This window comes from Zingiber officinale, chromosome 3A, assembly GCF_018446385.1.
Source record: "Zingiber officinale cultivar Zhangliang chromosome 3A, Zo_v1.1, whole genome shotgun sequence".
NCBI lineage: Eukaryota > Viridiplantae > Streptophyta > Magnoliopsida > Zingiberales > Zingiberaceae > Zingiber > Zingiber officinale.
The window spans coordinates 32341596-32365843 of NC_055990.1; positions in this window are offsets into that span (position 1 = coordinate 32341596).

Genomic DNA, 24248 nt, shown 5'->3' on the forward strand with positions numbered 1-24248 from the left:
CATCATTTCGCAGAGACAAGAGATTCACATCACACCTGAGTGTGTACAATGTTGGGCACTAAGTTAAAGTTCAAGACAAAGATTCCATCCCCATGATGGTCGACGGAGCGAGTAAATCAGGTACTCGAAGATATGCTCCGAGCGTGTGCCCTAGACTTTAAGGGAAGTTGATGCAAATATCTGAGCTTAGCAGAATTTGCATACAACAACAGCTATCAGGCCACTATCGACATGGCACCTTACGAGGCTCTCTATGGGCGGAGGTGTAGATCTTCAATCTGCTGGTATGAGAGTGGTGAACAGAAAGCACTAGAACTTCAGACAGATCTAGTAGCAGATACCACAGCAGCTATACAGCAGATCCGCCAGAGGATAGCGACAGCTCAGAGCCGCCAGAAGAGCTATGCTGATACACGGCGCAGACCCTTAGAGTTTTCAATTGGGGATTCAGTGTTCCTCAGAGTAGCTCCCATGAAGGGAGTAATGCGTTTTGGGAAGAAGGGCAAGCTAAGTCCCAGGTATGTGGGACCATACCTTATCAGCAGAAGAGTGGGTAAGGTAGCATATGAGCTAGAGCTACCCCAGGAAATGTCAGCTGTACACAACGTATTTCATGTCTCTATGCTGAAGAAGCATACCCCAGATGCCACCCAGGTGATTGAGCCTCAGTCGGTACAGATCCGCGAAGACCTCAGCTACGACAGTCGGCCTATTCAGATAATAGACCGAGCAGTTAAGAAATTGCGGAACAAGGAAGTACCATTAGTCAAAGTTATTTGGCACAGTCACACAGCAGAAGAGGCAACTTGGGAGACAGAAGCCAGCATGAGACAGAAGTACCCAGAATTGTTCGAGATGAACTTGGAGTATTGTAACACCCAAAAATTCTCAAAAACTAAATTAAAAATATTCTATAATTATTCTGGAATTTTTAGATATTTTTCCGGAATTTTTGGAATAACGGAAGTAGCAAAAATAATTAGAAAATGAAAACGGCCTAAGCGGGGATTGAACCCGAGACCTATGGCTTAGGGATAATGCTAGTAACCAGTTGAACCCAGCAGGGTCGTGCTGAAAGGAAAGGGAACCAATAAAATTTATATTGGTATTGGGCGAATTAACTCCTTAATATAAATAGGGAATTAATAGGTGAAGAGTTATGGGGTTAACGTGACTTTTCTCCTCCCTCACCCTAATTCCGCCGATCCCTTCTCCTCCTCCTTCTCTCGGCGCCAACCACAAGAGGAACTAGGGTTCCATCCCTAGGGTCCCAAGGTCACTTTCCGGCGACGATTTCAGCACAAGGACGTTCCCCTCCTCGAGTAGAGCACGTGGACGCGAGCGAACCGTCGAGAAGTCGTCTCCACCGGAATTTCTAGCGATTAGATTTGTAAGAAATCTAGCACACAAGGTAAGAAACCCCTCACCTGCAGTATAAGTAGCTCTCGTTTTTTTTCATTCGATTAGTTTTAATGAATTTCAGCAGATAGTGTGTATTTTAACTCTTCTCACAGATTTAGGGATTAGTGAGCATCTCTAGATGGGCCGAGCACGTGTATCCTCTGTAGATAGGGGTTTAGACGCTGCTGGGTGCCTAGAGGTGGTCTCCCTGATCGAGAGGAGAGTTAGAGAGCGCCAAATCTCGACAAAATGCCTAGCACATCCTTATGATACAGTGGGCATTTAGTTGAATGTCATAGAACATGTTAATTAGCATGATCAGTTTTATTTCAGCTTTTATGAGACTAGATGTCCGAATGGGTAGGCTCCCACAATCGCCTCTAGGTTCAGACAACCTAGTTCTAGGTTCAGATAACCTAGATTCAGCAAAATAGTATTAGCTATTACAGTATTTTACTTTCAGTGGCACTGTACTGGATTAGATATCCATTGGGTTGGGCTCCCATAGTCGTCCCTAGGTTTAACTAACCTAGTAAACCCTACTAGATTCGGAACTTGCAATCCCGGGTCTAGTTAGGGATGCGCGCACAGCAAGTACAGTTGCCGGGGCCCATCAGCAGCATATTTAGTATTTTTATTTACTATATGTATATGGTTTTCAACCTCTCACAAATTAGTTCGTGAATTCAGTACAGTAGTTCAGTATTAGCTTAGCTTAGTTTTTAGTATCAACTTAGTTCTTCATTGATACCATGTGATTGATATCATGTTCAGCTTTAGATATGCCATGATTGTATGCTTATATGTCATGCCATGTTTAGTTTATCCAGTATACTTAGCATATCCTTTCAAACAGAATGATTTAAAATCATATTTGCATCGTATGCATGTTTTAGTGAGGTAGATCGTTTCTTACTAAGCTTTTTAACTTACAGATACTATTTTCCTTATACTGCAGATACAGGTAAAAGGAAAATGGACTAGCAGTGGAGGCTGGAGGTCAATGCAGATCAAGATGTGTGTGGAAGGAACTGGAATAAAGATCCTAGGGATCTAGTTTTATTCTAGTATGCATTAGTACTTATAGCAAGCGTTATCTTATGTTTCTGTTAGTTAGCAAGAGAACAGTTTAAAACCTTGTTAGTTTTGGTTTCCATGTGTTTACATGCCATGAATTAGTATTCTATGTCTTGATCATGTTTAGTATGTTAGCCATTACCTCGTAGAATGTTTCCTTTAGCTTTTATAGTGTTGTGTAATGGCTTTGGCACGCATCAGTGCTGAAATCAGACCTTTGGGTCGAAATCAGAAACTCGGATCGATCAGCCGATCGATTCGAGGGTCTTCAATCGATCAACTGATCGACTGGACGATTCAGCTCGCGAACAGTGGGATCGATCAGCCGATCGATCCAGCCAATTCCGTCGCGAATAGAGAGCTCTGGGATCGATCAATGGATCGATTGACCAGCTTGGATCGATCAGTCGATCGATCCAAATTATCGTCCCGGGCACAGTAGCATGCTGGATCGATCACTGGATCGATCCAACCTATGTTCCGCATACAGTAGCCGGCTGAGTCGATCACTGGATCGATCCGACTATTCCAATCGATCCGTGGATCGATTGGGAGGTCTGATAACAGCTGGAAAACATATATTTCAGTTCCTTGACCATAGGGGATGTAGTATATGTTAGGTATACTTTAGATTACACTCCTTAGTACATGTAGCACCAAGAAATGTTAACAGCTTAGCAAAATTTTAATTAATCCAGCTTCTACTTCTAGTTCTAGAGATGGTCAGGGAATAGTTTAGCACAGCATAATGTGACGATCGGTCTTATAGCCTAGTTAGTAGAAGGCGTGTCGTTACAGAGTGGTATCAGAGCAGTGTTCCATACTTCCTACACACACATCAGCATTGAACCTACAGCTTCCAAGTAAGAATACCTCTACTTTATTTATGTTTCTTGCTTTCTTATATAGCTCATGTTTATAGATAAACTGCTGCATGATAATATGTGATAGTATATAACATGATAACGATAGTTATACAATTATGATTGTAATAGTTATTCATGTTCTGTCCTCTACGTCTTTAGCAATGGCACGAGGACGCCCAGCTAGAAGGGCACTAGCTACTGAGCCCCAGCAAGAGGCAGGCAGTTCAGTGCCTCCTCCTGACCTTACAGCATTAGTGGCTCAGTTACAGCAGCTGAACAGCAACAGGAAATAGCCACCTTAAAGGCTAATCAGCAGAGTACCCCCACAGTCACCCCGGAACCGAACCTGACGACTCCAGAAGTCTTAGAGGTTCCACCAGCTCAGCCTACAGCGCCAGCGCCAGCACCAGTACCAGCACCAGCAGTCCCAGCAGCTGAGCCAAGAAAGGAAGCCTATCTGATCCAGTGGCAGCGAGTCAAGCCAGAGAACTTTTCAGGCACTAGTGAACCATGGGATGCACAAGCCTGGTTCAAAACACTGGAGAGCACGATGGAGCTTCTGGACTGGCCAGAACACGAGAAGGTGAAGTGTGCCTCCTTCTGCCTGACAGGAGACGCACGCATGTGGTGGGAAAGAATCAGAACGAAGCGCCCAGTGAACCAGATGTTATGGGCTGACTTCGAGAAGGAATTCTTCGAGGAGTTCTTTCACATACGGGTTACAAACCGCCACTACGACGAGTTCACTGAGTTTCGTCAGGGCAACCTTTCAGTTGAGGAAGCCGTGAAGAAATTCAACAGGTTGGCTCGTCTATGCCCGGAGCTAGTCAGCACAGAGAAGGAACGAATCCGGTTGATGCTCAAGATGCTGAGGCCAGAGATAGCAGTGAACGTGGCTGGTGGCATACATAGGCCACAAACCACAGAGGAGTTAGTGAGCAGTGCCTTGACCATAGAGCATTACCAGAACAGCATAAAGCAGCAGAAGCAAGTCTCCTCAGAGTCCAAAGGCCAAGGAAACTCTCACATTCAGAAATAGTAAGGCCACAACCCTAACTGGAAAGGGAACTCCAACAGCAAGCGCAAATCAGGGAGTGACCCAAAAGGATGACCATCTAGCAAGCGACCCAGTTATCCAAAGTGTGCTACTTGTGGGAAATTACACCCAAGGGTTTGTCGCAAGGGCACACGAGGATGTTTTGAATGTGGACAAAAAGGGCACATGGCTAAGCAGTGCCCGAACAAGACCGGTCTTCCTCAGCCACAACAGATTCAAGATGCAGCCACCACCGCTTATATCGATGCAGCCGCCTAGAAGGTCCACTTATCGCCAGGCATTAGAAGCCCTCCATATGGCGAATGCGAGGATCTACTCACTCACCGGAGAGGACGTAGCCAATGCCTCGACAGCTGTCACAGGTCGATTAGCATTTTACAATATAGTGCTACTCTATTTGATACTGGGGCAACCCATTCATATATAGCCGTGATGTTCTCCAAAATTAGAAAGACCCCGAGGTACTCAAGGCCGCTGACCAGACTACCTTCGTGAGAGATCATGACATCCACGACCGCTCGAGCAAAGGCGGTCATTATAGCGCATGAGAGCTCTTTTGTGATCTGATAGTGCTAGAGATGACCGACTATGACGTGATCTTTGGAATGGACTTTCTGATCAGATACGGTGCTACCATAGAGTGCCGTAAACAGAAAGTCATCTTCCAACCTGAAGCGGCAGTGCAATTTGAATACAGCGGGGAACCAAAGAGAAAGGCCAAGAAGTTTCTCTCAGCTATGAAAGCACAGAAGCTATTGGATTCAGGATGTACAGGATTCCTAGCACACGTAGTCAACGCCAGCGAAATCAGGAGCTTTCTGGGATTAGCAGGATATTACAGAAAGTTTGTAGAGGACTTCTCCAGGATAGCCTCCCCACTGACAGCTCTTACCAGAAAGAACAGGAAATTTCAGTGGACAGAGGACTGTGAGAACAGCTTCAGCGAGCTAAAAAGGAGATTGACCAGTGCTCCCATTTTGGCTCTACCAGACAATACCAGCAGCTTTGACATCTATAGTGATGCCTCTAAGTTGGGACTGGGAGCAGTATTGATGCAAAACGGCAAGGTGATCGCCTATGCCTCCAGACAACTCAAGGATTATGAGAAGAATTACCCTACTCATGACCTTGAGCTTGCAGCAGTAGTGTTTGCTCTCAAAATTTGGAGACATTACTTATATGGAGCTCAGTGCAAAGTGTATACAGATCATCAGAGTCTGAAGTATTTCTTCACTCAGAAGGATCTGAATATGCGACAGCGCAGATGGTTAGAGCTGGTCAAGGATTACGATATAGACATCCTCTACCACCAAGGGAAAGCAAATAGGGTAGCAGATGCACTTAGCAGAAAATCTAGTGCTACCTTATTATCTCTTACAGCCGTGTCACCGCCCCTACAGAAGGAGATTGTAGATTTCGGTCTCGAACTCATCGTTGGACAGCTCTCTACTATGACCTTAGAGTCTACCTTACTTGGTGATATTCAGTCAGCTCAGGACCAGGACCCTGAAATTCAAAAAATCAAACAAGGGCTAGCAGAATCAGAAGGTAGAGAATTCAGAGTGTCCGATAGCGGGGTGTTGTATTTTGGTGACAGACCCTGTGTTCCAGATCAGGAGGATCTACGGAGACGGAATTTAGATGAGGCTCACAAGACTCCCTATGCGATGCATCCAGGTTCCACCAAAATGTATCAAGACCTGAAGAACCATTTTTGGTGGCCTGGGATGAAGCGAGACATCGCCAGATATGTTAGCATCTACCTCACCTGTCAAAGGGTCAAGGCAGAACATCAGCGACCAGGAGGAGTTCTGCAGCCTATACAGATTCCAGAATGGAAGTGGGAGGATATCTCTATGGATTTCATAGTGGGACTGCCCAGAACCACGAATAGTTTTGACGCCATCTGGGTAATAGTCGACAGGTTGACTAAATCAGCCCACTTCTTAGCTATCAAGATATCCTACTCCATGGAGAAGCTAGCTCAGTTGTATCTCCAGGAGATCGTCAGACTACATGGAGTCCCACGAACCATCATTTCGGATAGAGACAGATTACATCACACTTCGGGAGTGTGTACAACAATGTTGGGCACTAAGTTAAAGTTCAAGACAAGATTCCATCCTCGCATGTATAGACGGAGCGAGTAAATCAGGTACTCGAAGATATGCTCCGAGCGTGTGACCTTTAAGGAAGTTGGTGCAAATATCCGAGCTTAGCAGAATTTGCATACAACAACTGCTCGGGCCACTATCGGCATGGCACCCACGAGGCTCTCTATGCGCGGCGGTGTCGATCTACAATCTGTTGGTATGAGAGTGGTGAACAGAAAGAACTAGAACTTCAGACAGATCTAGTAGCAGATACCACAGCAGCTATACAGCAGATCCGCCAGAGGATAGAGACAGCTCAGAGCCGCCAGAAGAGCTACGCTGAAACATGGCGCAGAGTTTCAATTGGGGATTCAGTGTTCCTCAGAGTAGCTCCCATGAAGGGAGTAATACGTTTTGGGAAGAAGGGCAAGCTAAGTCCCAGATATGTGGGACCATACCTTATCAGCAGAAGAGTGGGCAAGGTAGCATATGAGCTAGAGCTACCCCAGGAAATGTCAGCTGTCCACAACGTATTTCATGTCTCTATGCTGAAGAAGCATACCCCAGATGCCACCCAGGTGATTGAGCCTCAGTCGGTACAGATCCGCGAAGACAGTCGGCCTATTCAGATAATAGACCGAGCAGTTAAGAAATTGCGGAACAAGGAAGTACCATTAGTCAAAGTTATTTGGCACAGTCACACAGCAGAAGAGGCAACTTGGGAGACAGAAGCCAGCATGAGACAGAAGTACCCAGAATTATTCTAAGTTCGAGGATGAACTTTTTATAAGGTATGGGGGATTGTAACGCCCAAAAATTCTCAAAAACTAAATTAAAAATATTCTATAATTATTCTGGAATTTTTTGATATTTTTCCGGAATTTTTGGAATAACGGAAGTAGCAAAAATAATTAGAAAATGAAAACGGCCTAAGCGGGGATTGAACCCGAGACCTATGGCTTAGGGATAATGCTAGTAACCAGTTGAACCCAGCAGGGTCGTGCTGAAAGGAAAGGGAACCAATAAAATTTATATTGGTATTGGGCGAATTAACTCCTTAATATAAATAGGGAATTAATAGGTGAAGAGTTATGGGGTTAACGTGACTTTTCTCCTCCCTCACCCTAATTCCGCCGATCCCTTCTCCTCCTCCTTCTCTCGGCGCCAACCACAAGAGGAACTAGGGTTCCATCCCTAGGGTCCCAAGGTCACTTTCCGGCGACGATTTCAGCACAAGGACGTTCCCCTCCGCGAGTAGAGCACGTGGACGCGAGCGAACCGTCGAGAAGTCATCTCCACCGGAATTTCTAGCGATTAGATTTGTAAGAAATCTAGCACACAAGGTAAGAAACCCCTCACCTGCAGTATAAGTAGCTCTCGCGTGTTTTCTTTTATGCATTAGATTAGTTTTAATGAATTTCGTCAGCAGATAGTGTGTATTTTAACTCTTCTCACAGATTTAGGGATTAGTGAGCATCTCTAGATGGGCCGAGCACGTGTATCCTCTGTAGATAGGGGTTTAGACGCTGCTGGGTGCCTAGAGGTGGTCTCCCTGATCGAGAGGAGAGTTAGAGAGCGCCAAATGCTCGACAAAATGCCTAGCACATCCTTATGATACAGTGGGCATTTAGTTGAATGCCATAGAACATGTTAATTAGCATGATCAGTTTTATTTCAGCTTTTATGAGACTAGATGTCCGAATGGGTAGGCTCCCACAATCGCCTCTAGGTTCAGACAACCTAGTTCTAGGTTCAGATAACCTAGATTCAGCAAAATAGTATTAGCTATTACAGTATTTTACTTTCAGTGGCACTGTACTGGATTAGATATCCATTGGGTTGGGCTCCCATAGTCGTCCCTAGGTTTAACTAACCTAGTAAACCCTACTAGATTCGGAACTTGCAATCCCGGGTCTAGTTAGGGATGCGCGCACAGCAAGTACAGTTGTCGGGGCCCATCAGCAGCATATTTAGTATTTTTACTTACTATATGTATATGGTTTTCAACCTCTCACAAATTAGTTCATGAATTCAGTACAGTCCTAGCAGTAGTTCAGTATTAGCTTAGCTTAGTTTTTAGTATCAACTTATTTCTTCATTGATACCATGTGATTGATATCATGTTCAGCTTTAGATATGCCATGATTGTATGCTTATATGCCATGTCATGTTTATTTTATCCAGTATACTTAGCATATCCTTTCAAACAGCATGATTTAAAATCATATTTGCATCGTATGCATGTTTTAGTGAGGTAGATCGTTTCTTACTAAGCTTTTTAACTTACAGATACTATTTTCCTTATACTGCAGATACAGGTAAAAGGAAAATGGACTAGCAGTGGAGGCTGGAGGTCAATGCAGATCAAGATGTGTGTGGAAGGAACTGGAATAAAGATCCTAGGGATCTAGTTTTATTCTAGTATGCATTAGTACTTATAGCAAGCGTTATCTTATGTTTCTGTTAGTTAGCAAGAGAACAGTTTAAAACCTTGTTAGTTTTGGTTTCCATGTGTTTACATGCCATGAATTAGTATTCTATGCCTTGATCATGTTTAGTATGTTAGCCATTACCTCGTAGAATGTTTCCTTTAGCTTTTATAGTGTTGTGTAATGGCTTTGGCACGCATCAGTGCTGAAATAAGACCTTTGGGTCGAAATCAGAAACTCGGATCGATCAGCCGATCGATTCGAGGGTCTTCAATCGATCAACTGATCGATTGGACGATAGGCTTCCGGATCGATCAGCCGATCGATCCAGCCAATTCCGTCGCGAACAGAGAGCTCTGGGATCGATCAATGGATCGATTGACCAGCTTGGATCGATCAGTCGATCGATCCAAATTATCGTCCCGGGCACAGTAGCATGCTGGATCGATCACTGGATCGATCCAACCTATGTTCCGCATACAGTAGCCGGCTGAGTCGATCACTGGATCGATCCGACTATTCCAATCGATCCGTGGATCGATTGGGAGGTCTGATAACAGCTGGAAAACATATATTTCAGTTCCTTGACCATAGGGGATGTAGTATATGTTAGGTATACTTTAGATTACACTCCTTAGTACATGTAGCACCAAGAAATGTTTACAGCTTAGCAAAATTTTAATTAGTCCAGCTTCCGCATTTAGTTCTAGAGATGGTCAGGGAATAGTTTAGCACAGCATAATGTGACGATCGGCCTTATAGCCTAGTTAGTAGAAGGCGGGTCGTTACACTTGACTACGATGAAACATATGCCCCAGTAGCCAGACTTGGGTCTATTATAATGCTACTAAGCTATGTAACCCATAAAGGATTTAAACTTTATCAAATGGATGTTAAATCTATCTTCTTAAATGGGCTAATAAAAGAAGAGGTCTATGTGTAAGTACCCTGTGGTAGTTTTGATATGATCAACTAAGATAATTTAGGTCCTGCTATGTTTTGATGCCCTGTGTCTGAGTGTGTAAGAACTTAGGAGCACAGGAGGTCGAGCAAAAGATATATCTATCGAGAATGATAGCACAGGAGAGAGTTGATGGGCTCGGTGCATCCGAGGGACGAGGTGCTGCGGAAGAGTACGCTGGCGGACGAGAAGGAAGTGCGTGTCGGTTTCAAGGGACGAGAAGCCAAAGCGAAAGGTTACTCGAGAAGGTATGAAAATGGGTTCGGATGAGCCCTATTCCGGATGGTCGAAATCATTCAACTATGCAGAGCCGAAGCGAAAGACCCAAACCAAAAGTCAACATAGAGTTGACTCTGGTCTGAGCGTTCAGACCACCAGGGCCAGCCAGGGCGCCCTGGGCCACACCTTGGTTGAAAGCTGGCTTAACCCGGTCCAGGAGCCCAACCTGGTCCAGATGCCCAGATCAGAAATCTTATCGAAACACCACCTATTACAATCCGTTGCGTCGTGGATAAAATTCTATCCACACCCAGGTACCTGGAACCCTTCTAGGCGCCTGGATCAGTGCTATAAATCTAGCCCTGATCTCAGTAGTAAACAGAACACTCGTAAATGATTCTTCTTTTGTTTAGTTTGTAATTGAGTACTTTAAATGTTATAAGAGGCTTCTCCGCCTAAAGGAAATTTATAGTAAGCTTTCAATGTCTTGAATTAGCAATCCCCTGATTGCAAATCAAGTAAGTCTCTATGCCTCTTTCTTTTTGTTAATTAGCTTCTTAATTCTTTTGTACAAGTGTTATTTTAATCAAGTTGTAAGTTTTGAGAAAGTTATTTTTTTGTTTGTTATTGTGCAGGGCAATTCACCCCCGCCCCTCTTGCTGGCCACAAGGATCCTGTTGGAGTGTATACTGAAAGCCTAAGCTTTTGTAAACACTTATGTTTAAAAAAGAATCACATTTGGTCAATTTATCTACATTTGTTTGTAGTTGTTCAATTAATTTATATTGTAGATAACATAGTATGTGGTGTCACATATAGAAGATGATGTTATCAGTACCTTATAAATTATAAACAGTAGCTCACGACCAAAATGGAAAGGAACAAACCATTGGAAGGTCGTAGTGTAATTAGGAATTAGTTTATCTTGACTATATAATTACACTTGTACACTTAGAGTGTATTAAGTAGGATCATTTGAGGTTGTTTCTTTTATACTGACTTTATAAAGGAGCAAATACCTCAGTTATTATGGAAGTGTGTGCTCTTAATCCTAATATAATAACAAGTACATATATTTGATATTTATTTCTTTAATTTATCAATGGGTGAGATTTAGTTCGATGAATCAATAAACCCGATAAGTTGGGAAATGATATCACTTATAGTGTGTGTTGTTGATTATAGAAGAAAACTGTGTCCTAGAGATACTAGGTTGATAATGTCCCCAAGAGGAGCTCATAAGGATTGTCATGTTAAACCCTGCAGGTGGACTTAGTCCGACATGACGATAAGGTTGAGTGGTACTACTCTTGGACTAAAATATTAATTAAATGAGTTGTCAGTAACTCACTTAATTAGTGGACGTTCGATATCTTAAACATAGGGAGACTAACACACTCATAATAAGAAGGAGCCCAAAAATATAATTTGGGATTGGTGCGGTAGTTCAATAATAGTTCTCTAGTGGAATGAATTATTATTGATAAAATTAAGTTGTGTGTTCGGGGCGAACACGGGATGCTTAATTTTATCGGGAGACCAAAACCAATTCCTCCTCTCGGTCTCTATCGTAGCCTCTTATTTATAGAGTACTATACCCACCTATACCCACCTTCTATACCCACCTAAAGGGGGTCGGCCAAGCTAGCTTGGAATCAAGCTAGGGCCGGCCTAAGCATGGTTTAGGGTGGCCGGCCCTAGCTTGAACCCAAGCTAGAGAGGGCCGGCCATAATTAAATTAAAAAGGATTTTTAATTTTAATTTTTATTATGTGGAAGATATAATTTATTAAAGAGAATTAAAATTAAAATATCTCTCTTAAAAGGATCTACAAAAGATTAAAGAAAGAGATTAGATCTCTTTCCTTATTTGTAGATTGGAAAGATATTTTATTTTTTCTCTTTAAAAATTATTCACATGTTGAAAAATTAAAATTATAGAAATTTATTTTTATCAACCATGAAGGGATTATAAAGGGAAATTTTATTTTTTAAAATTTCCAAAGACAAATAAGGAAGTTTTAATTGTTGATTGAAACTCTCCTAATTTTTCTATTTGAGGTGGCCGGCCATGATAAGTTGATTAAGAAATTTTATTAAATTTTTTCTTAATTAATTATTGTCAAAGAAAGTTAAGGAAATTTTATTATAAATAAATTTCCTTATTTGCCAAAGCCAAGGAATATAGAAGAAGGGGTAGGGATGCCTTCATGGAAGACAACTCCTATTGTTCTCTCCCTCTTTTCCTTGGTGTTGTGGCTGGCCATCATCCTCTCCCTCTCTTCCTCTTGTGGTGGCCGAATCCTTCATCTCCCTTGGAGCTCTTGTGGTGGCCGGATACTACTTGGAGAAGAAGAAGAAGAAGGAGAGAAAGCTTGCATCTCTTGGAGCTTGGTTGGTGTTTTGTTCTTCATCCTTGGTAAAGCTTTCTTATTGTGGCCGAACCTAGCTAGGAGGAGAAGAAGGTGGTTGGTGTTTTCTCATCTCGAATGATCGTTGGCCACACAACGTCCGAGGTTAGAAGAGGAATACGGTAGAAGATCAAGAGGTCTTTCTAGAAGGTATAACTAGTAATTTTTCCTTTCCGCATCATACTAGTTATTTATGGAAATAATACCAAATATAAGAGGCTTACGATTCTAGTATTTCGAATATGTTTTTCGATGTTGTGTTCTTTTGTTTTATTTTCCCTTGTGATTTGATTGTTCTTTTCGGTTAACCTAAAGTTATTTTAGGAAATTAAATATTAGCTTTCCATAAAAGGTTTTGTCTAGTCGGTGGTGGTTGCTCCCATATCCAAGAAGGTCGTGTGTCTCGCCACGTCAGTACTGGGAACCAATTATGGAAATTAATATTTAATGGAATTAATAACTTAAGGTGATTTGGGTCGAACGTGTTAAGTTCCGCAGGAGACCCAAGTCAAAACCTAAAAGAACGAATAGATTAAGTTTTGGATCAAACGTGTTAAGTTCCGCAGGCGATCCAAAATTTAATTTAAAAGAACACATGGTAGCTAAGAAAAGGTTCAAACCTTTGTACAAAATTTTGTAGTGGAACCTCTAGGTTTTCCGAGTAGCAACCAACAATTGGTATCGAGCTAGGGTTTGCTCTGTGTATTTGGTATTAGTTTAATTATGCACATGTCATACATAATTTAGGCGGATAATAGTAGGATGTGCTAACTTTGTGGATGCAGGATCCAACTATTATGGCTTATAGTTTTATGTGTGATTGGACCCTTGGACATGTCAAGGGCATTTATATGTGTGTGCATGATTGTATTAAAATACAGAGCTGTATTTAGTTTTATTAGGATTTTATTTTTGATCTAGATACATGTACATTCCTTTTATGGAATATAGGATCAAAATTGTAAAATTCTATTTATGTCGCGGATCGAATCTTGCAAAGCGTGGAACCTTCTGAGGACCAGAGGCACAGCGGAACAAGGAGCAAGATGGATGCGACAGCTAGACCCGGTGGCGGTGGCCAAATATGGCAGCAGCTTGGGATGACAACACACAGAGGACAACCATAGATAAAAGCTATAATAGTTGAAAATTAGATTTTCTATTTATTGCTTTTATATTGTGCTGTGTGTGTATGTTAGTATACATGTTTAGTAGGCTAGCATAGTTAAAATTCCTCATTTATAAATAACTAAGTGGGAGAGGGATTTTTAAATAAAACACATGGTCTCCATTACTGGTTTGTAAGTGATGCAAACAAGCTTGCGCGTTGGCTTTGAGTGCCTTCCTCCATATCGGATGAGCTTGTTTGTGGATCACTAGAACAAACTTCCATTTGGGATGACTATAGGAAGTTAATTAAGAGCGTGTGATCTTCTCCATCGGAAGGGGCACAATCTTATTAATGGACTTAGTGTCAAGTAATGGTATACACTTAGGCACAACTAATAGTATCCTCCCCATCGGATTCATTGCTATTATTTGTGTGACCAAAGGATACCAACTATTAATTTTATTTGTCAAAAAGTTAGGTTGACAAGATAATAAAATTAATGGGTTAAAACCCTCCTTTTACAAATGTTGAATTTGTATACGTCCACACTATCGTGGCATACAAAATTCACGGTGGTTTGAGGTGTTGGTTAATTTAAAATAGTATTGTTTGAGGAATCAATATTATTCTAAATTTAGAGTTCTGACCAAAAGTTATTTGTAATTCTTAGGATGACTTTCAACCACTGTCCATCATACTTCAACAGAATAGACTTACTGGGCCTAATTACATAGATTGGAAAAGGAACCTGGACATTGTCCTTACTACTGAAAGCTATAAATTTGTACTGATTGAGCCTTGCCCTGAAGCACCTACTGGTGAATCTACCCAAGAGGAGATTGAATATCATAGGAAATGGGTAAAAGCAGATGAGATGGCGCGGTGTTACATTTTGGCTTCAATGTCAAATCTATTGCAACATCAGCATCAAGATTTACCAACAGCCTATGATATTATGAACAATCTCAAGGAACTCTTTGGTCATCAAGATAGGGCTTCTAGACAAGAAGCCATGAGAAAGATAATGACAGCCACCATGCAAGAGGGTACTCCTGTGAGGGATCATATCCTAAAGATGATGGCTTATCTGAACGAGATACAGATCCTTGGAGGAGAAATTGATGGGGAAACCCAGATCGATATGATCCTCCAAACACTACCTAGAAGTTTTGAGCAATTCCGCCTGAATTACAATATGAACAAAAGGGTATATTCATTGGCGGAACTACTGACAGAACTTCAGGCAGCAGAAGGATTGTTTCGTCATAACTCTCATATTCACTATGTTGAAAATGGTTCTACTTCTAAGCCGAAAGGAAAGAAGAAGAAGAAACAAGTTGGTTCAGCAAAGAAAGTGAATAAATCTCAGAGTACAGGACCTAAAGCTGGAATGAAGAAGCCGAAGGGCAAGTGCTTCATCTGCAAGCAGTCAGGGCATTGGAAGGCGGACTGTCCTCGTAGGAATCAGAACAACAAAGGTATATCTCATGCTCTAGTTATTGAAACATGTTTAGCGGTGTTATCTACCAGCACCTGGTGTATAGATACAGGAGCCACTGATCATGTCTGCAATTCCTTGCAGGGGTTCCAGGAAACCCGACGACTATCTGAAGGAGAGATTACCGTCTACATGGGCAATGCTACTGAGGTGGCAGCTGTTGCAGTGGGAGACGTCTACTTATCTTTTAGTAGAAATAAAAATTTGGTTTTAAGAAATTGTCTTTATGTACCCAGTTTTAGAAAGAATTTAATTTCAGTTTCTAAACTGTTTTTTGATGGATATTCAGTTTCCTTTAGTAATGATGTAGTTATTAAGAGAAATAAAGTGATTATCTATTCTGGTACATTAGTTGGCAATTTATATATTTTAAATCCAATATCTCCCACAAAGCAAAACATGGAAATTTATAACTCATCTTCTAACTCAAATAAGAGAAAAGACCCTTCGGAAATGAATCAAGCATATCTTTGGCATCTAAGGCTTGGTCATATTAACTTAAGTAGGATTCAGAGGCTAATAGCCGATGGACTTTTGGGTTCATTAGAGTTGGAAAATTTTCCAACTTGTGAATCTTACTTGGAAGGTAAAATGACCAAGAGGCCATTCAAGGCCAAGGGGTATAGAGCCAAAGAAGTGTTAGAATTGGTTCATTCTGATTTGTGTGGTCCTATGTCTGTCCAGGCAAGAGGTGGTTTTGAATATTTTTTCTCTTTTATAGATGATTATTCAAGATACGGATACATTTACCTAATGCACCGCAAGTCCGAGTGCTTTGATAAGTTCAAAGAATACAAGGCTAATGTGGAGAAACGACTAGGTAAAAGTATCAAGACACTACGATCTGATCGTGGTGGCGAATACCTCTTAGGAGAGTTTAGGAATTACTTATCAAAGGCCGAGATTCAATCCCAATTGTCTGCACCTGGAACACCCCAACAGAATGGTGTAGCAGAACGAAGGAATAGGACTCTTATGGAGATGGTTAGATCGATGATGAGTTATTCATAATTACCAAATTCGTTTTGGGGATATGCTCTGGAAATAGCAGTATACGTTCTGAACTTAGTACCTTCTAAATCAGTTTCTTCTACTCCCACAGAATTGTGGAATGGGCGAAACCCGCCTAAGACATATTCGATTTAGTAGTCCAAGACATGTGCTGAAACCAGATGCTGATAAGTTAGAATCTCGTACAGAAGTTCGAGTGTTTGTGGGATATCCCAAAGGAATGAAAGGAGGTTTATTTTATAGTCCTAAAGACCAGAAGGTCATTGTTAGCACCAATGCCCAGTTTTTAGAAGAAGACTATATAATGGATCACAAGCCTAGTAGTAAAGTTGTTTTAGAAGAACTTAGAGAGGATACGTCTACTTCAGTACCAACAGTACAAGATGAAGTACCACAAGAAACTGCAACACGTGTCACACATGATACACAACCATAAACAGTGTCTCGTCGTAGTGGGAGGGTTGTAAGGCAGCCTGAGAGATTCATGTTTTTGGGAGAGTCTTCGGACTTGATCCCGGGTAAACATGAACCTGATCCCCGGACATATGACGAAGCACTCCAAGATATAGATGCAGCATCTTGGCAAAAGGCGATGAATTCTGAAATAGAGTCTATGTACTCTAATAAGGTCTGGGAGCTTGTAGAACCACCTGATGGTGTAAAAGCCGTTGGATGCAAGTGGATCTACAAAAGGAAAAGAGGGACAGACGGGAAGGTAGAAACCTTCAAAGCTAGGCTTGTTATGAAAGGATACACTCAGAAAGAGGGAATCGATTATGAGGAAACCTTTTCACTGGTAGCCATGCTTAAGTCTATCCAGATACTCTTATCCATTGCTGCTCATATGGATTATGAGATTTGGCAAATGGATGTCAAGACAGCTTTCCTTAATGGAAGTCTTGAAGAGAACATCCATATGAAGCAACCAGAAGGGTTCATTGAAAAAAGAAAAGAGCATCTAATATGCAAGCTCAATCGGTCCATTTATGGACTGAAGCAAGCTTCAAGATCTTGGAACATCCGGTTTAATGAAGTAATCCAGTCATATGGATTTATTCAAAGTCCGGATGAGTCTTGTGTATATAAGAAGTGTAACGGAAATGTGGTGGTATTTCTTGTACTATACGTAGATAATATTTTGTTAATTGGCAACAATATCAAAGTATTATCAGACGTAAGTGTATGATTGTCCAAACAATTTGATATGAATGACTTAGGAGAGTATGCACACATTCTTGGGATCAAAGTAATAAGGGATCGCAAGAAAAGAATGTTGTGTTTGTCCCAAGCTTCATATATAGATACAATCCTTGCTCATTTTAGCATGCAAGATTCCAAGAAAGGTTTCTTACCTTTTAGGCATGGAATAGCTCTATCTAAAGAGATGTCTCCTAAGACATCAAAGGAGATAGAAGACATGAAAGCAGTTCCTTATGCCTCGGCTGTAGGAAGCCTTATGTATGCAATGTTATGCATGAGACCTGATATTTGTTTTGCCGTGGGCATGGTCAGCAGATATCAGAGTAACCCTGGACAAGGACATTGGACTGCGGTAAAGCATATATTAAAATACCTGAGAAGGACTAGAGATTATATGCTAGTTTACCAAGCAGACGATTTGCTCCCTGTGGGTTACACGGATTCGGATTTCCAATCAAATAGGGACAACAGTAAGTCTATATCAGGCTATGTGTTTACTTTAGGAGGTGGAGCCATTGCATGGAGGAGTGTTAAGCAGAAATGCATTTCAGACTCAACCATGGAAGCTAAGTATGTGGCAGCCTCTGAGGCAGCTAAAGAAGCTGTATGGCTCAGAAACTTCCTAATGAACTTAGATGTGATTCCTGATTTGCCCAAAATCATCACAAATTTATTATGATAATAGCGGTGCAGTTGCAAACTCGAAGGAACCACGAGCCCGTAAGGCGAGTAAACATATAGAGTGCAAGTACCACCTGATACGAGACATCGTCAAGCGAGGAGAAGTTGTCGTCGCCAAGATTACATCAGCAGATAACCTGGCAGATCCTTTCACTAAGGCTCTTCCGGCGAAAGCTTTCGATCGGCATGTGGAGGGAATGGGAATCAGATGTATGGTAGAAGGCCACATTAGTATAAGTGAGAGATGTTTGAGTGTATACTGAAAGCCTAAGCTTTTGTAAACACTTAAATAAAGAATCACATTTGGTCAATTTATCTACATTTGTTTGTAGTTGTTCAATTAATTTATATTGTAGATAACATAGTATGTGGTGTCACATATAGAAGATGATGTTATCAGTACCTTATAAATTATAAACAGTAGCTCACGACCAAAATGGAAAGGAACAAACCATTGGAAGGTCGTAGTGTGATTAGGAATTAGTTTATCTTGACTATATAATTACACTAGTACACTTAGAGTGTATTGAGTAGGACCATTTGAGGTTGTTTCTTTTATACTGACTTTATAAAGGAACAAATACCTCGGTTATTATGGAAGTGTGTGCTCTTAATCCTAATATAATAACAAGCACATATATTTGATATTTATTTCTTTAATTTATCAATGGGTGAGATTTAGTTTGATGAATCAATAAACCCGATAAGTTGGGAAATGATATCACTTATAGTGTGTGTTGTTGATTATAGAAGGAAACTGTGTCCTAGAGATACTAGGTTGATAATGTCCCCAAGAGGAGCTCATAAGGATTGTCATGTTAAACCCTGCAGGTGGACTTAGTCCGACATGACGATAAGGTTGAGTGGTATTACTCTTGGACTAAAATATTAATTAAATGGGTTGTCAGTAACTCACTTAATTAGTGGACATTCGATATCTTAAACACAGGGAGACTAACACACTCATAATAAGAAGGAGCCCAAAAATGTAATTTGGGATTGGTGTGGTAGTTCAATAATAGTTCTCTAGTGGAATGAATTATTATTGATAAAATTAAGCTGTGTGTTCGGGGCGAACACGGGATGCTTAATTTTATCGGGAGACCAAAACCAATTCCTCCTCTCGGTCTCTATCGTAGCCTCTTATTTATAAAGTACTATACTCAACTATACCCACCTTCTATACCCACCTAAAGGGGGCCGGCCAAGCTAGATTGGAATCAAGCTAGGGACGGCCTAAGCATGGTTTAGGGTGGCCGGCCCTAGCTTGAACCCAAGCTAGAGAGGGCCGGCCATAATTAAATTAAAAAGGATTTTTAATTTTAATTTTTATTATGTGGAAGATATAATTTATTAAAGAGAATTAAAATTAAAATATCTCTCTTAAAAGGATCTACAAAAGATTAAAGAAAGAGATTAGATCTCTTTCCTTATTTGTAGATTGGAAAGATATTTTATTTTTTCTCTTTAAAAATTATTCACATGTTGAAAAATTAAAATTATAGAAATTTCTTTTTATCAACCATGCTGGGATTATAAAGGGAAAGTTTTTTTTTTTAAATTTCCAAAGACAAATAAGGAAGTTTTAATTGTTGATTGAAACTCTCCTAATTTTTCTATTTGAGGTGGCCGGCCATGATAAGTTGATTAAGAAATTTTATTAAATTTTTTCTTAATTAATTATTGTCAAAGAAAGTTAAGGAAATTTTATTATAAATAAATTTCCTTATTTGCCAAAGCCAAGGAATATAAAAGAAGGGGTAGGGGTGCCTTCATGGAAGACAACTCCTATTGTTCTCTCCCTCTTTTCCTTGGTGTTGTGGCCGGCCATCATCCTCTCCCTCTCTTCCTCTTGTGGTGGCCGAATCCTTCATCTCCCTTGGAGCTCTTGTGGTGGTCGGATACTACTTGGAGAAGAAGAAGAAGAAGAAGGAGAGAAAGCTTGCATCTCTTGGAGCTTGGTTGGTGTTTTGTTCTTCATCCTTGGTAAAGCTTTCTTATTGTGGTTGAACCTAGCTAGGAGGAGAAGAAGGTGGTTGGTGTTTTCTCATCTCGGAAGATCGTTGCCCACACAACGTCCGAGGTTAGAAGAGGAATACGGTAGAAGATCAAGAGGTCTTTCTAGAAGGTATAACTAGTAATTTTTCCTTTCCGCATCATACTAGTTATTTATGGAAATAATACCAAATACAAGAGGCTTACGATTCTAGTATTTCGAATATGTTTTTCGATGTTGTGTTCTTTTGTTTTATTTTTCCTTGTGATTTGATTGTTCTTTTCGGTTAACCTAAAGTTATTTTAGAAAATTAAATATTAGCTTTCCATAAAAGGTTTTGTCTAGTCGGTGGTGGTTGCTCCCATATCCAAGAAGGTCGTGTGCCTCACCACGTCAGTACTGGGAACCAATTATGGAAATTAATATTTAATGGAATTAATAACTTAAGGTGATTTGGGTCGAACGTGTTAAGTTCTGTAGGAGACCCAAGTCAAAACCTAAAAGAACGAATAGATTAAGTTTTGGATCAAACGTGTTAAGTTCCGCAGGCGATCCAAAATTTAATTTAAAAGAACACATGGTAGCTAGGAAAAGGTTCAGACCTTTGTACAAAATTTTTGTACAGTGGAACCTCTAGGTTTTCCGAGTAGCAACCAACAGATCCAACAAGTGGTATCAGAGTGAGGACGCTTCATAAGGACTAACCGCTGACTGAAGCATAAGAAATGGCCAGAGCTAGCGTCTACCCACCAATGTTCGAGGGGGAGTTCACATTTTGGAGACTTTGAATGGAGGTATACTTTAAAATCAATTTCAATATTTTACTAACGATTAAGTTGTTGCTGCAATATTCCCTAGGTCAAGGTTGACCTGGTTGACTGAGCTTAAATTAGTTCGAGCTCGAATCTTGATGTTTGGGTTTCGATATTTAACAATACATTGAGACAATACATGAAGATTGCAGGTGAAATTGTTCATGTGGGGAGATTGTGAAGAAGAGTCAAGTAGGTCAAGGTTGACTGGATACTTGACTGTAAAGTCTTGGTGAGTGAAGCCAGTCAGATGAGAAGTCCTAGTGAGTGAAGCTAGGCAGAAGGAAAGTCCTGGTGAGTGAAGCCAGGCAGATGTGGAAAGTCCTAGTGAGTGAAGCTAGGCAGAAGGAAAGTCCTGGTGAGTGAAGCCAGGCAGATGAGAAGTCCTAGTGAGTGAAGCTAGGCAGAAGGAAAGTCCTGGTGAGTGAAGCTAGACAGATGAGAAGTCCTAGTGAGTAAAGCTAAGCAGAAGGAAAGCCCTGGTGAGTGAAGTCAGACAGATGAGAAGTCCTGGTGAGTGAAGTCAGGCACAGGAAATCGAGATGGATCAAGGTTGATCGGACATCTGGTGTTAGGAAGTCCAAGTAGGTCAAAGGGATTGACCGAACACTTGTAACGACCCAATTTTCCCTATTTCGAGTTTTAAAAGTCCATAAAAATATTTGGAAATACTTTTAAAATATTCTAGAGATTTTTAGGAATTTTTAGAGTATTTTTACATAATTTTTGGAGGTCGTTTGGTATGTTTACAAAAGGAAAGAAATTTTGACAAAAATCGTTGAACGTAAGGCTCGAACCCGTGACCTCCGGCCGAACCCGACCTAACTAGACGCGGCCAACCAACTGAGCTGCGCTCGTTTTGTTAACCAAGTACGAAGCGAGATGTATATAAGTTGTAGTTAATAACAGAAGTGCCCTAAGTATTATAAGATGGGTTATTTCCTTCTCCCGAACCCTAACCTCTCGATCCCTCTCCTCCTCTCTCGCGAACGGCGGCGGCGACTTCACAGCTCGGGCGGAAAATTTTGGCGGCCGGCGAGGATTTCTTTTCGGGAGCCGTTCACGGCTTCGTGGTCTCCTCGTCAAGGAGAACACGCGGATAGGAAGGGATCGCCGAGATCTTCACCTCCTCCGAACCCTAGAACCATTCCGTCGGTTGTAAGTGCAAGAACAAGGGGTAAGTACTACTCACCTGTGGTAGGAGTTGCTCCGAGTTTCGATTTTCTTCCTTGCTTCCGGATTTCACAGTGCCGAGTAGAAATACATGTTAGGGCTTTCTTCCTTGCTTCCGGATTTGGTTGTGCCGAATTTCTTGTGTTAGGGATATGGTTCCTCTTGTTTAGGATCATGTTGTGCAGAATTTTCTTTACCAAGGTTGTTTCGGGTCTATTGTACAATTGGGATCAGAAGCTGTGGGTAACAGCTTTCTATAGTTTTTCCTTGCTTTGTACAGAATTTTGGAACCTGGCATAGTAGATTTACTTCTTGTACATGATTAGCTTGGAATTGATAAGCCGTGTAGCCCTAAAATGTGTGCTCGGTTTGTATTTGGCTCTTTGCAGTGGACTGAACAGTATCAACCCTTCAAATTCCCTTTTTGCTGCCGTGAGTCCTTATAGGAAGTTGAGAAGAAGTTTTAAGTAATTTGAGTAGTTTCCATTAGCAATTAGTTGAGCATGTGTAATTTCCCTTGCTGCTATGATACTCAAATTAAATTGTTTAGTTTTCCTTGCCAATTAATGAGCATGAACAGATTCGAATCTGGGTTATCAATGATAATTTTCTTTTGTTGGTTAATTTCTTTTTTGCTGCCCTAGCTTGGTTAATCTACCTTTGCTGCCATGGGTTTGTTAAAGAAGAGGAGAAGGAAATTTTAATGGGTTTAGCATGTTGTTTAGATTTTTCCTATGTTGTTTAGATCATTCCCTTGCTGTTTAGTTTTTGTTTGCTAATAGTAAAGCATGAGCAATTATCCATTGCTAATAATTAAGCAAGATCAAATTAGTTTTCTGTTGCTCCATTTTGTAGCATGATTAGTAAGGTTAGATTAGCTTTCTTTTGCTTTTATCACAGCATGTTTAGGAAATCTAAATAAGCTCTCTTTTGCCCTATTTTACAGCATGTTTAGTAAGTCCGAGTTAGCTATCTTTTTGCCTATTTTATAGCACGTTAAAGAAGCCTGAAGTTGTATTCTTTTGCTTTACTTATAGCATGTTTAGAAAGTTTAAAGTAGCATTCTGTTGCCTATTTTACAGCATGTTTAGAAGGCTCAAAGTTGTTTCTTTTGCCCTATTCTATAGCATGATTAGTAAGGTTAGATTAGCTTTCTTTTGCTTTTATCACAGCATGTTTAGGAAATCTAAATAAGCTCTCTTTTGGTTTATTTTACAGCATGTTTAGAAAGTCCAAGTTAGCTTTCTTTTGCTCTATTTTACAGCATGTTTAGGAAATCCAAATTAGCTTTCTTTTGCTTTATTTTATAACATGCTTAGAGAGTTCAGATCTGCTTCCCTTGTGTTATTTTTATATAGCATGCTTGGTTAGTTGTAATCCTATACTTGTTAGAAATATCTACAGGATTCTAATAAACTCTAACAAAGGATTATAAGAAGCATGAGTAAAGAAAAAGACTAAAGTCTAGTTAAAAAGAGATAACAAGTAAATTAAAGTAAGAGGCTAGTACCTGACTTCCGAGGTTGTCGTTAAACAAATCCAGGTGACCAATTCCGAGGTCTTGGCCCTGGTAAGACCGAGGTCTTTATCCTCATAGGGCTGGAGGCTCGCTACCCCAGTCACTATTAGAGAGCGCGCAAAACAAAGATGGTACTAAGCCTGGGCCCAAAGAAGAAAAGAAAAGAAGAACAAGAAGAAGGAAGTGAAAGAGAAATTAAAAGATTAATTTCTGGTATAAGAAAAGTAAGAAGAAAAAGAAGAAGAAAGTAAAAGAGAAATTAAAAGATTAATTTCTAGTATAAGGATATAAGAAGATGAAACATGTTTTATGCTTAGAGTCAATAAAAGTTTAGTTCTTTAATTCTAAGCTTACAGTAGTTGTTCCATTACTTTCCTGTCAGTTAGTGAGCATGTTTAGTATTCAGTTTTATTTCTGTATACCATGAGTACATGCAGCTTTGCTTTTAGCATTTCAGTTTTAGTATTGTTGCATTCTTTTTATGCACTTCGATGTTTTTGTGAGATAGATTAGTACTTACTAAGCGTTTTCGCTTATAGATCTTTTGTTTTTTTTCCTCCTACCGCAAATAAAGGAAAAGCTAAGATATGAAAGGGAGGCGACAGGATGGTGGTGGTGATGAAGGTGTGTGATGTTTGGACTGTGGAGAGATCCAGGATTAGCTGACAAACCTGTTAAGACCTTCTATTTAATTCTTTTAGATTGCCTTAAGTGTTATTTTGAGTTGAGATTGT